This window comes from Protopterus annectens, chromosome 8.part0, assembly GCF_019279795.1.
Source record: "Protopterus annectens isolate FY-2018-M chromosome 8.part0, PAN1.0, whole genome shotgun sequence".
Taxonomy (NCBI): Eukaryota; Metazoa; Chordata; order Ceratodontiformes; family Protopteridae; genus Protopterus; species Protopterus annectens.
In genome coordinates, this window is record NC_056741.1 from 804,490,569 (window position 1) to 804,502,616 (window position 12,048).

The following is a 12,048-nucleotide window of genomic DNA, read 5'->3' on the forward strand; positions in this document are numbered from 1 at the left end:
ATAATAATTTTTCTATTTACAATTTTAGTAATATTGTGCTCCAAAAACAACATTTTGACCTATTAAGTAAGGGTTTTAAGTTTATTCCCTCTGGGAGAGGGGGAATGGTTAATACTATTTTAGACCTGAAAATGTTTCTCAGGAAAATTAATTTGGAGACTATGTTCTCCGAAGATAGTAAAATGGATTCACTTCCTCAGGGCTCGAATCTTGTGCGTAGGAGTATATTCAATCCCCCCCTGCACCCGCAAATCAGGAATTTCGAAAAAATTTTGGAAAAAGAAATTAGATCAATCTATGATGAAAATATATTTGAATTTAATCTTTCCAAACAAGAAAACAAAGTGTTAAAAGAACTTAAAAGGAAAAAGGACGTAAGAATCATGAAACCTGATAAGGGGGGAGGGGTGGTGATGATGGATAATATCATATATGAGGGTAAAATGAAGGATATACTTAATGACACAGCTAGATACACAGCAGTCTCATTGAATGAAATAAATGTAGCTTATCATAGAATAGACAGCTTGCTCCATGATATGTTGGTTGAAGCGATAATAGATAGGAAAATATTTGATTTTTTAAAGGTGGCTAAACCCAAAATACCCATTATCTTTGGGATACCTAAGATCCACAAAAACATGGAAGACCCCCCCCCCGAGACCTATTGTTTCAGCGGACGGGGCCAAGACACTACCATTAGCGAAATTAGTGGACAAAAAGATAAAACATATAAGTGGTGGTAACTCAAGCATATTAAAAGATTCGTGGGATCTATTAAGATGTATAACATCAGAATTAGTTCAAGATAATTTGAAGTTTATTACCATAGATGTAATTGACCTTTTTTCATGTATCCCACAAGAAGAAGGTCTAAAAATGTTTGAGGACATGGTCTATAGAGACAAAAAACTAACACATTCAGAAAAAGTTATGGTGTTAGTGCTGGTTGAAATGGTTTTGAAATACAATTTTTTAATGTTTAATGGAGAGTACTATCAACAAATTAAAGGCATATCGATGGGGGCAGCATGTGCCCCCACATATGCTAATATAGTACTAGCTAAATGGGAGGAAGACTTCATATTAAATTCCAAGTACAAAGCAAGTTGGACTTTATATCGTCGTTTTTTAGATGACATAGTCATTTTTTGGAACGATAGTATGGAGAAATTCCAAGAATTTTTTGAGTATCTTAATAGCACCACAAACTATTTGAAATTTACTTATAATATTTCAACAGAGAGATTACAGTATTTGGATGTAGAAATATACAAAATTGGCAAAGAATTTGAAACAAAAATCTACAGGAAAGATACATACTGTAATTCATTTCTCCATTTCACCAGTGCACACCCCTCACATTGTAAAAAGAATATTGTCAAAGGACAATTCGTGAGGGGTAGTAGGATGACCAGCTCGAATGCGGACTTTAGACAAGAATGTGATTTTTTGGAAAAAATGTTTGAAGAAAAAGGTTATCCCAAAGATTTTGTTAGGAAGATAAGAACAGAGGTGGAAATGGGTAGAGCTACCAGATTTAAACCTATCAAAGGAGATGGAATAAATACCAATCCCGCTAATAGTCTACATGACAACACTGACATAAAAGATAATTATGAAAAAGCTTTAATTATAGAATATAATACTTCCAATATAAGAATAAGTGAAATTTTTCGAAGAGAATGGGGGAAATTTTCTGCTATAACTGACATAATAAATATAAGTAATTTATTACCAAAAATAGTATATAAGAACTCGTGGAATATGAAACAAATATTAGAGTCACAATCGAGACTTAGTTTTGATAATAAAGAACAGACAAAAATGACCATGGATGGAAAAAAAAGGAAAGGAAGTTACAAATGTAATAGGTGTAACCAATGTGGATTTATGATGAATGTCAGTGAAGTTAATATAACTGGAAGAAGTGACATTATCAGGAGCAATGACTATCATAATTGTGGGACAAAGGGGGTAGTCTATCTAGCTGTGTGTAAGCTATGTGGTTCATTTTACGTAGGAAAGACGGAACGGGCCCTGAGGAAGAGAATTTATGAACACACCTATGATATTCTTAAAAATAAAGAAACAAATGCGTTAAACAGGCATACTAAAGAATGTGAAGGGGCACAATTTGAATTTTTTGTAATTGAACAGGTCAAAAAAGAGTTAAGAGGAGGTTTGTGGGAAGAGTGGCTAGGTTATAAGGAACTATGGTGGCAAATTAAACTTGATGCCACAAGAATACCAGGACTAAATGACCACATCTCCTTAACTCCATTGTTAAAATTAAGAGCTGCAGAGATATGAATGAATTGACATATTTTAAATGGCCAGCAGATGGCAGTATTTAAAAATGAATCTTTATGCTTTTTATTTTATTTAATTATATACAAAAAGTTCCAACCACACTGAATTATTATTTTTACTATTCATATATTTAATATTTATTCAATTTTTTAATAAAATAAACTTTTTTTAAATTGTTTTAAAACATAACAAAATACATTCATCACAAAACAAAGTATAAATTAAGTAAAATAATGAATGGAGATGGAAGAAAGTCATTTTAAATAAAAGCTTGTAATTATTCATGAAGGGGCAGTACATGACTGGAAATCACTAATGCACTTTAAATTTATTGGTTGAATTTGAATAGAGCTTGTATTTAAGCATTAATTAAATATTTTAATGATTGTCTGATGAAGTCCTGACTAGTGAGGGACTAAAACGCAATTATTGGAAAGAGCGTTAATGAGTTGTTAACGTTGTACTTGTGGCTGTTTTTATTTCGTGGTATATTAAATTGAGTGAACCTAAACTCTCGGAGTTGCCTTCTTGTTCCTGGATACTTATTGCATTTTTCGAGTTACTAGGTCTTGTTCTAGTTGGATTTTTATAGTCAGATTTCTATCATCTTTTGATAAAGAGATGGTTCTTAAATCTGCCTGGGCTAAAGCTCCTGTTAAGATTAATGAGGCAACTGTGCATTTTGACAATGACTATTCTTCCTTGGTAATAGCTAAAAGAAAAGTTTTTCTGCCACTAATAAGGGAGCTTAAAAAAGCACAGTTTAAAACATACCTTCTGTTTCCTGCCAAGCTAAAAATCTTCCTTCCTGATGGTCCTAAAATGTTTGATGACTTAGACTCTGCTTTACTGTTTATCAAAAAAAATAAGATTTTGGATAAAATAGAGGAAATGGAATGGGCTAGTCCTTCATTAAAGAGAATGGCAACTGAAACTTCGTGGAAGACTTCAGAGATGAAGAAGAGACTAAAAAACAAATGATTTGTTCTATGTTTTTTTTTTTCTTTTTTTCTCTCATCATTTTACTTCATTATTAATCTTTTTAAATATAGTTCCTGCGTTTCCAGAAAGCCACAAATATCTGAAAAAGATTTAATCAAAGTTATTCTCTGTGTGCAAAGAAATGTTTTGTTTCATAACCAGTCAAAATATCTGAGGAACTAATAACAAGCTATTATTCAATTTGTTTCTCTTTCTGAAAAAGAGAAGTAAGGTCAGTAATTTGATACTTTTTTTTTCTCTTTTTTTTCTCCTTTTCTTATTTTCTTTGTTTAAACAATGACATTCTATTTAGATTATGTAGTGGGTAAAGGGTGGGGGAGGGCAGGGAGAGAAGAGTAATGAAAATATGATAAATGGAATAATAACATATTTATTCCTTGTAAAAAGTTTATATGTTCTTCAAATGCTATTCCTAATTATACTTTCTTGATTATACTGCTTATGCTTGTTTGTAAATAATCTGTCATGCTTTAACTAATAATAATTAGAACTAAATAATAGTAAATAATATGTTTTTTTTTAACTTTATTAATATAAACAGTAAGTAATATTCCATTGTATATACTTCTTATAGCTTTCTCTTACATTTTTTTATTTCTGCTTAACACTCTTTTATTTTCTACTCTCTTTTTCTTTTCTTTATTCTTTCTCTTTATTTTTTTTTCATATTAATATATAGAAATGCTTTTGATCATATAGACACAGTAAATAATAAGATTTGCATAAAAATTGAATTGGGACATAAATATTGAGTTTTATTACTTATTAATAACTTTGGGCTTAATTTCACTTACATAGAGGCTGTAATAACCTGTAAAATACATCGTGAAGGTTTTGTCATGTTTAGATGCATTTACACTGCTAAATGAATGTTTGTCACTAGTTCTTAACAAGTTTCTCGCCAAAATGTTAAGGGAGACAATCTGGGATGTAAGCTACCTCATGAACAGTGTCCTCGAGTTGTTTTAAAAGCTTCAACTCTCAGAATTCTCACAGAGAAGCTGAAAGCAGTCAATTTGACCTTTGACCCAGATATCACACTGACACATCGCAGATTCAGGAAGAACACTCTACCAGGAAGTAGAACTGATGCAAATGAGACTATGTGAAGGAAAATGAACTCTTTAACATTTAAATGTGAGTTATTTTATATAATTACTTAAATATCTATGTTATAATTCATAAAATATGTCAGTTATAATGATTTTAAATTATGCAGTTTCTTGTAGTAAGTAAATGTCTTATTTTAGAAGACATAGAAAATGAAACATTTATTCAAGTGTTTTTGAAAATCTACTTGACTGCAGCATACTAATCTGTGTTAAAAACTTATGTTCCAAACATATACATTACTATAACTCATTTAATTCATCTGATTGACAAGCATAAATAACTTTATAACTCTATTCTGGAAGAAATTGTCTTGTGATATATTTTAAAGCAGTAGTATAGACATACAAGATACAGATGGCTTTTTTTACAATAATGCAAATGTTTCTGAGAATTTGCATAACTATGCAGTATGATTTATAACAATTTCTATAAATATAATATGTTATTCTATTGACAATAATGAGTATGAGTAAAATGCTCATATACAAGCAATTCAAGGTTTTTTTTTGGAAGCTGTTGACTGCATTTACATGACAGAAAATAGATGCATCTTAATATATGTAATGTCTGAACTATATTAGCCAAAGGTTTTGATTTGAATGAATGTTAGAGCTTATTTTTACATACTTTGAATAAATTAATATGTAAATATGCCTTCCTTTTTTTTTTTCTCTCTCTCTTTCTTTCACTCTCCCTCTTTCACGTCTTTTATTTCTCTCTCTCCTCTTGGTTCCTAATATCAAGATTATTTGAATGCTATTTGAATACAAGTGTATTATATTACATAGATGTATATAGTAGTATGAATAGTTTTAAAAAAAAAGTTTATTTTAGTTTATATGATGCTGTTTTATCAAATGTGTAGTCTTGTCTTGCTAGATAATTGAATTGAAAGCTGTTAATTTAAGTTAAATATAACCAGTATTAAATTGATAAGGTGGTAGCTGAGGTACTGCTGCTTAGGGTAGGGGTTAACTTGAGTGGTAAATACTACTCTAAGTTGGAGTTTTAACTCCAGGCTGGATGCAAGGTTTAATCCTTACATTATTTTCACTTGTTCATTGTTATATGTATATAGTTTTGACATCCACAATATATTTTGTACACTCATTGTCACTACAAACAAAATTGAATCCTATACAAAATCCCATAAGATATTCAATAAATACAGCTATATTTAAAGGTACACCTAAAGGAGGAGATGTAACATTACTTATGTTGTTATTTGTTATTTTGATCATAAGATTCTTAAGTTTTAAAATGCCAAATGACATCTTTAAAAGGAATTTCTTTAAACATTAATGGATTGAATAATCCGTGTAAAAGGGCAAGCCTAATAAGATACATTAATTTACATAAGGCCAACTTAGTCTTCCTGCAAGAAACCCATCTCTTGAAAAAAGATATTGATAAACTAGCCACAAACAAATATACAGTATTGGTTAGTTCAGAGCACACTCAGAAAAAGAGGAGTGGCTATTTTATGGAATAAAAGTATGCCCATTCCTAAAACCATTAAGTCTTATCAGGATGACAAAGGAATGTTTTGTATGGTTACAATACAAATTAATGGGAAGACTTACACTTTAATTAATGTATATTGGATACCTGGAATTGGTATTAATACAGTGAAACATCATCTTGATAAGATCATATCATTCTCTATAGGAGATATTATTTTAGCTGGTGACTTTAATTGTATACTACATGAAAGTGATACTACCACTATAGGAAAAAGAAGAATTACATCTAATGCAAAACATTTAAATGATTTTGCTAATTCTTATCATTTGAATGATATCAATAATCCGATAGATTCAAAATCATTACCATACACCATTTTTTCTAACAGATACAAAACTTATTCAAAAATAGATAGGGTCTTTATTTCTAACCAGATGGTAACAGATTTAATTAATTCCAAAATCATTTCATGTCCTATATCTGATCATAATTCAATTGTTTTTGAATTCATGATAAAAAATACTCATAATGTTCAGATCAAAAGGATACCAGCATACTTAACTCAACTAAAAGACTATAAAGAATATATACTTTCAGAAGTAAAACATTTTTAGACATAAATAATACTCCTGAAGTCTCCATTGTCTATGTTTGGGATGCCTTAAAATCATATCTATATGGACAAAGTATCAGATGGTATAATAATAAAAGGAAATCTTGGGATAAGGAATTGTTAGATATTCAAAGTAAATTAGACTCATAAACATAATAATAAAGAAAATATTATGGACAAGAAAGTTATTGAAGAAATAAACAAACTAAATGAGAAATACAAAGACATTTTAACTCATAAAGTTAAAATAACTTTAGAGAAATACAATTTTTTGTCTTATTCAATAAGCCCCAAATACTTACATAGACTTAAAAATAAAACAAAAAGGTTGAATAAACAAAACCATATCAAAGAAATCTTTTCTCTAAGGAAAAAGAAGAATGTTTCTAGTATACCAGAAATACTAGATGAATTTAGAAATCACTTTCACAAAATTAACCATAATAACATTAACATGGAACCCAAAGATAAAATAAAGGAGTTTATAACCACAAACATGAATAAAAAGCTTAATAAACAACAGATTAAACTATTGGACAAAAGTATTTCATATACAGAGGTTATTACACAAATAAATAAGCTTAAATCAAACAAAGCACCGGGTAATGATGGTATTATACCAGAGATATATAAAATCCTTTCTAAAAGTACATATTCATTAATACATAAGGTTTTATTCTGGCCCAAACTGAGTTAATAACCCCCCCCCATCTTGGCAATATACATTTATTTCGCCAATTTTAAAACCTAATAAAGATCCAACTAGATGTACTTCATATCGCCCATCTCATTACTTAATGTTGATTATAAAATGTTTATGAGTATTTTTGCTGATAGATTGAAGACAATCATCCCCGGCATTATAGATATAGATCAGACAGGCTTCATTGTAAATAGAAATACTTTTGATAATATAAGAAGAACTTTAACATTAATTGATTTTGCAAATAGGAAAAAGAAAGATTTAACACTTATTAGTCTTGCTATAAGTTCAGCATTTGATTCAGTAAGTTGGGACTATCTGTTTACCTTACTGAAGTACACAAACTTCTCAGATGCATTTGTAAATCTAATTGAGCATTTATACAAAGGAACATTGGCTTATATTAAGGTAGGAACATATGTTTCACAAAAAATACCCATTTTAAAGGTACAAAACAAGGATGTCCACTTTCTCCACTATTATTCACTTTAGTAATGGAGCCTTGGGCTAATTTGATCAGAAACAGTACTGACATAGAGGGTTTTGAAATAGATGAAAATACAACATCCAAAATTCAACTTTTTCCAGATGATGTTCTAATTACATCAGCAGGATCTAATTCTTCTATGCAGTCTCTATTTGATAAAATGATGAATTTTAAAAGTATTTCTGGTTTAATATTCAATGAAGAAAAAACTAAAATACTACCTATATATACACGAAAAAATATTATCATTAGTGATTTTACTAAATATGTACCCAATTCAGGTCAGATAACTTATTTAGGTATAATACTATCTAAATATATTAAATCTATTATATATAATAATTATAATACCTGTTTTCTTAATATACAAAATCTTTTTAATACCTGGAATAATATGTTTTTACTATGGAGGAGAGACTTACAATTATTAAAATGATAATATTCCCCAAGATTTTATACTTAATACAATCAATAATACTTCCACCTACAAAAATAATTATCAAGAAACTGAATACACTAATGTTAAATTTCCTATGGGCACCTAATAGACCTAGGATTGCATTAAAGAAACATACTAATAGCTGGGCTCAAGGGGGTATTTCTTTTCCAGACTTTAATTTATATACTATCTCTTCTATTGTAAAAGTTATTACTTTATTAATAGATCAGTCATATGTCGCAAAATGGCAAGATTATTGGGAGTTAATTAGTATGCACTTCATGAAAATCTCCTTAACACATAAAAATATGATTGTAAATAACTCCATGTTATGGTTACTAAAGGAATTTTGTACTTCACCTATTACACCTAAACATATGGTTTGTTACCCATTAAATATTATTATTAGCTATCGTAACTTTATATTCATGCACCCTAAGTATAGGGAATGGAATTTTATTATATTCCCTATAATGTATACTCAGGGTATGCTTTTGTCATCTACTTCTGAAGGAACTCATTTAGCTATAGATAATGATCTAAAGTACTGGTATCAGTTGATATCTGATAATAAAGTTAAAAATCTAGATTTCTTAAAACAAGAATTTGATCTAAGAGAAACTTGCTGGTTAGAGGTTCAGACCTTTAGACAACATCTCATTAATAAAATAGATCTAATGTCTATAACAGTTAAAGAATCTATTCCAACACTGATTGATTACTTGATATTAAATTTACAACATAAAGTTTCTGATAAAGGTAAACTTTCATACATACATAAAATTATCAGACAAGAAACTTTTTACAGTGTAGATACATACTGGAATTATTTCACTTCTATTAATGGGGACCCACTAAATCAACAAGATAAACAATATATATTGGAATCTGCCTAAAGAACTACGTCTTCCATTGTCTGGAGACTTTATACATGGAAATTTTTACATAGATCTTTTTATACACCTTTGATGATGAATAAAATAAATAATAAAGATAATCTATGTAAGAGATGTAATGTAGAAATTAATGCTGACTGGGCTCATATGTTTTATGACTGTATAAAATTGAAAGAATACTGGAAGTCAATTAATGAATTTTTGCAGGCTCTTTTTACAGATACTTTCATTATTTCTAAATCTCTTATATTATTCAACACACCTGTACCTCAAAGTGTTAAAAGGTTAAGCTTCCCTTGTTATGGTCTATTCTAGCAGTGGCTAGGAAAATAATAACCAGAAATTGGATTTCAGATACACCTCCTTCGTTCAATGAATTTAAAAATGTTATGAATATAGTGTGCCATATGGAAATAAACACAATTAGGTCAAGAACAACTAGAAAAACATCTTATTATATTGTATGGGATCATTTACAAAATGTGTTAAATAAATCCTAATTTCAATAGCATGGTATTTTAGTTTAATTAATTGATCTGATTGTAGTGGATGTCTTTGTAAATACTTTAGTTGTTTTGTTGAATGTTATAATCATATCTATTTTTAATTACTTGTATAAAATTGTTATGATATTTCTCTTGTATGTTAAAACAATAAACCTGTTTTGAAAAAAGAAAAGCATACATATATGCTTACAAATGAGATCAGCTCTAGAAGGCACAGTGATAAAGTTCATGTTGATAGTATGTGGCACATAGTTAAAAGAAACAGGCCTAAGCATATGGCAGCAACTGTAACCCCTGCAACATTCACTGATAAACTCCAGAGCTTTCCAGCAAATTCCAAAGTTCGCACAGTCTCAGTGAAGTATAAGAGTGAGTCAGCAAATTCAAAGTTATGGGCCCCAACCTACTTTCATTGCCAAATGTCATAATTGTGGTGGAAGTCATGAATCTAAAAGGGAGACATGTTTAGCTTTTGGTCAACAGTGCCACAAATGCAATAAATGGAATAATTTCAAAAGGCTTTGTAAGTCAAAAGTCCTACATTCTTTTATTAAAAGGGAACATTTTAAGAAACTAGTTGATCAATTAGAGAGCTGCTACCTTACTCTTTATGTTGATGGTGTGTCAGTGCTTTCTGAAATGGTCAAAGGAGTAGATTTAAGGGCAAAGAATGAAGTATTTTGTACTGTTCAGATAAATGGCAAACCCATAGAGTTCAAAGTTGACACAGGTTCCAAGTGCAATGTTATGTCTGCAGAAACATTTGCAAGAATGTGTCATGGTGAAAGGCTTGATCTGGTAAGGTGTGCGAAGCTTGTTGCTTATAGAGATGAAGAAATTCAAACTGAAGATTCAACAGTGTTTTCATGTTACTCTGCTGGAAGAAGCTACAACTTATTATTTTATGTGTTCAAAAGGCATGTCCAGTCATTACTAGGGCTCAGAGACAGTTTGAAAATGGGACTGCTTTCATTTAATAAGGAAGTCCACTAAGTTAGCTTAAAAGACCACTATTCTAATTTTGCCGAGTACATTTTTTCTACCTATGCTGACCTTTTTGAAGACAAGGCAAACTTCCAGTTGTGTACTTCATGAAGTTAGACCCAGAGGTTAGTCCAGTTATCAAGCCAGAACGTAAAGTTCCAATAGCCATGCAGGACAGAGTCAAGGCTGAGTTAGATAAAATGGTGGGAAAAGGTGTGATTTGTCCAATTGAAACTACAACTGAATGGGTATCTTCCATGGTGGTAGCTCATAGGAAAAGCTCAGATGGCACCTGAATACCCATGAAATTTTAACAAAGCGCTAAAAAGACCTCATCATCCAATGCACACAGTCAAAAAAGTCGCAGGCCTGATGCCAAATGCCACTGTTTTTTCTTTCTTAGATACAAGGAGGACATTTTGGCACATTCAGCTTGACAAGAAATCATCATTGCTCATGGCTTTCAGTACTCCATTTAACAGGTACAGATTTTTGAGAATGCCATTTGGGATAAATTCTGCAAGTGAAGTCTTTCAATGTGCAATGGAGCAAATTTTTTCTGGATATCCTTGTACTATTATAGTAGACATACTAGTAGGAGGTCATGGTAAGGCGGAGCATGCCAGAAACCTCAGAAATGTTCTGGAAAAGGCACGTCAAGTGAATCTTAAGCTCAATCCACAGAAATGCAAATTCAAGCTACAAGAAGTTACTTATGTCGGTCATTTATTTACCAGTACAGGCTTACGACCAGACCCTTCTAAGCAAACAGGCATTATTGAGATGCTGGGTCCAGACAATGTTCAAGCCCTGCAATGTTTCTTGGCATGGTTAACTACCTAGGCAAGTTCATTCCAGACTTGAGCCAACTATCAGCACCACTCAGAGAGCTGACATATAAGGATGTATCGTGGTCTTGGTTAAAGCAACACCAAAGAGCATTTAATGTCCTGAAAAAGAGAATTGCTAGTCCACCAACCCTCAGATACTATGATGTTCACAAACCAGTTACTCTTTCAAGTGATGCTTCAAAATTTGGTCTTGGTACAGTCATTCTACAAGAGGATCAACCTGTTGCCTATGCATCGATAACTCTTACCCAAACTGAGATACAGTATGCCCAGATTGAGAAAGAGCCTTTGGCAATTGTGTTTGCATGTTCGAAGTTCCATGATAATGTTTATGGGAGACCCAACCAGACTGAAATAGACCACCAGCCTTTAGTCACTATCTTGAGAAAGGCTGTGCATTCAGCTCCAGCTCAACTCCAACGTATGATGCTGAGATTGCAAAAGTATAATTTCAGTCTTGTCTACGCAAACTTCTTTATCTTGCTGGTTAATTATCCAGATCACTCAGAAACACCACAGAACAGCATGAGAATGGGAACCTTGATTTGAAGTCATGGATGTGAGAAATTCTTCTTCCACACTTCTTGATGAGCTGAGATCACACAGCCACAGGTCCAGTTTTACAAAGGTTCAACCACTTTATCAATCAAGGATGGCCATCAAAGCAATCTAGATTA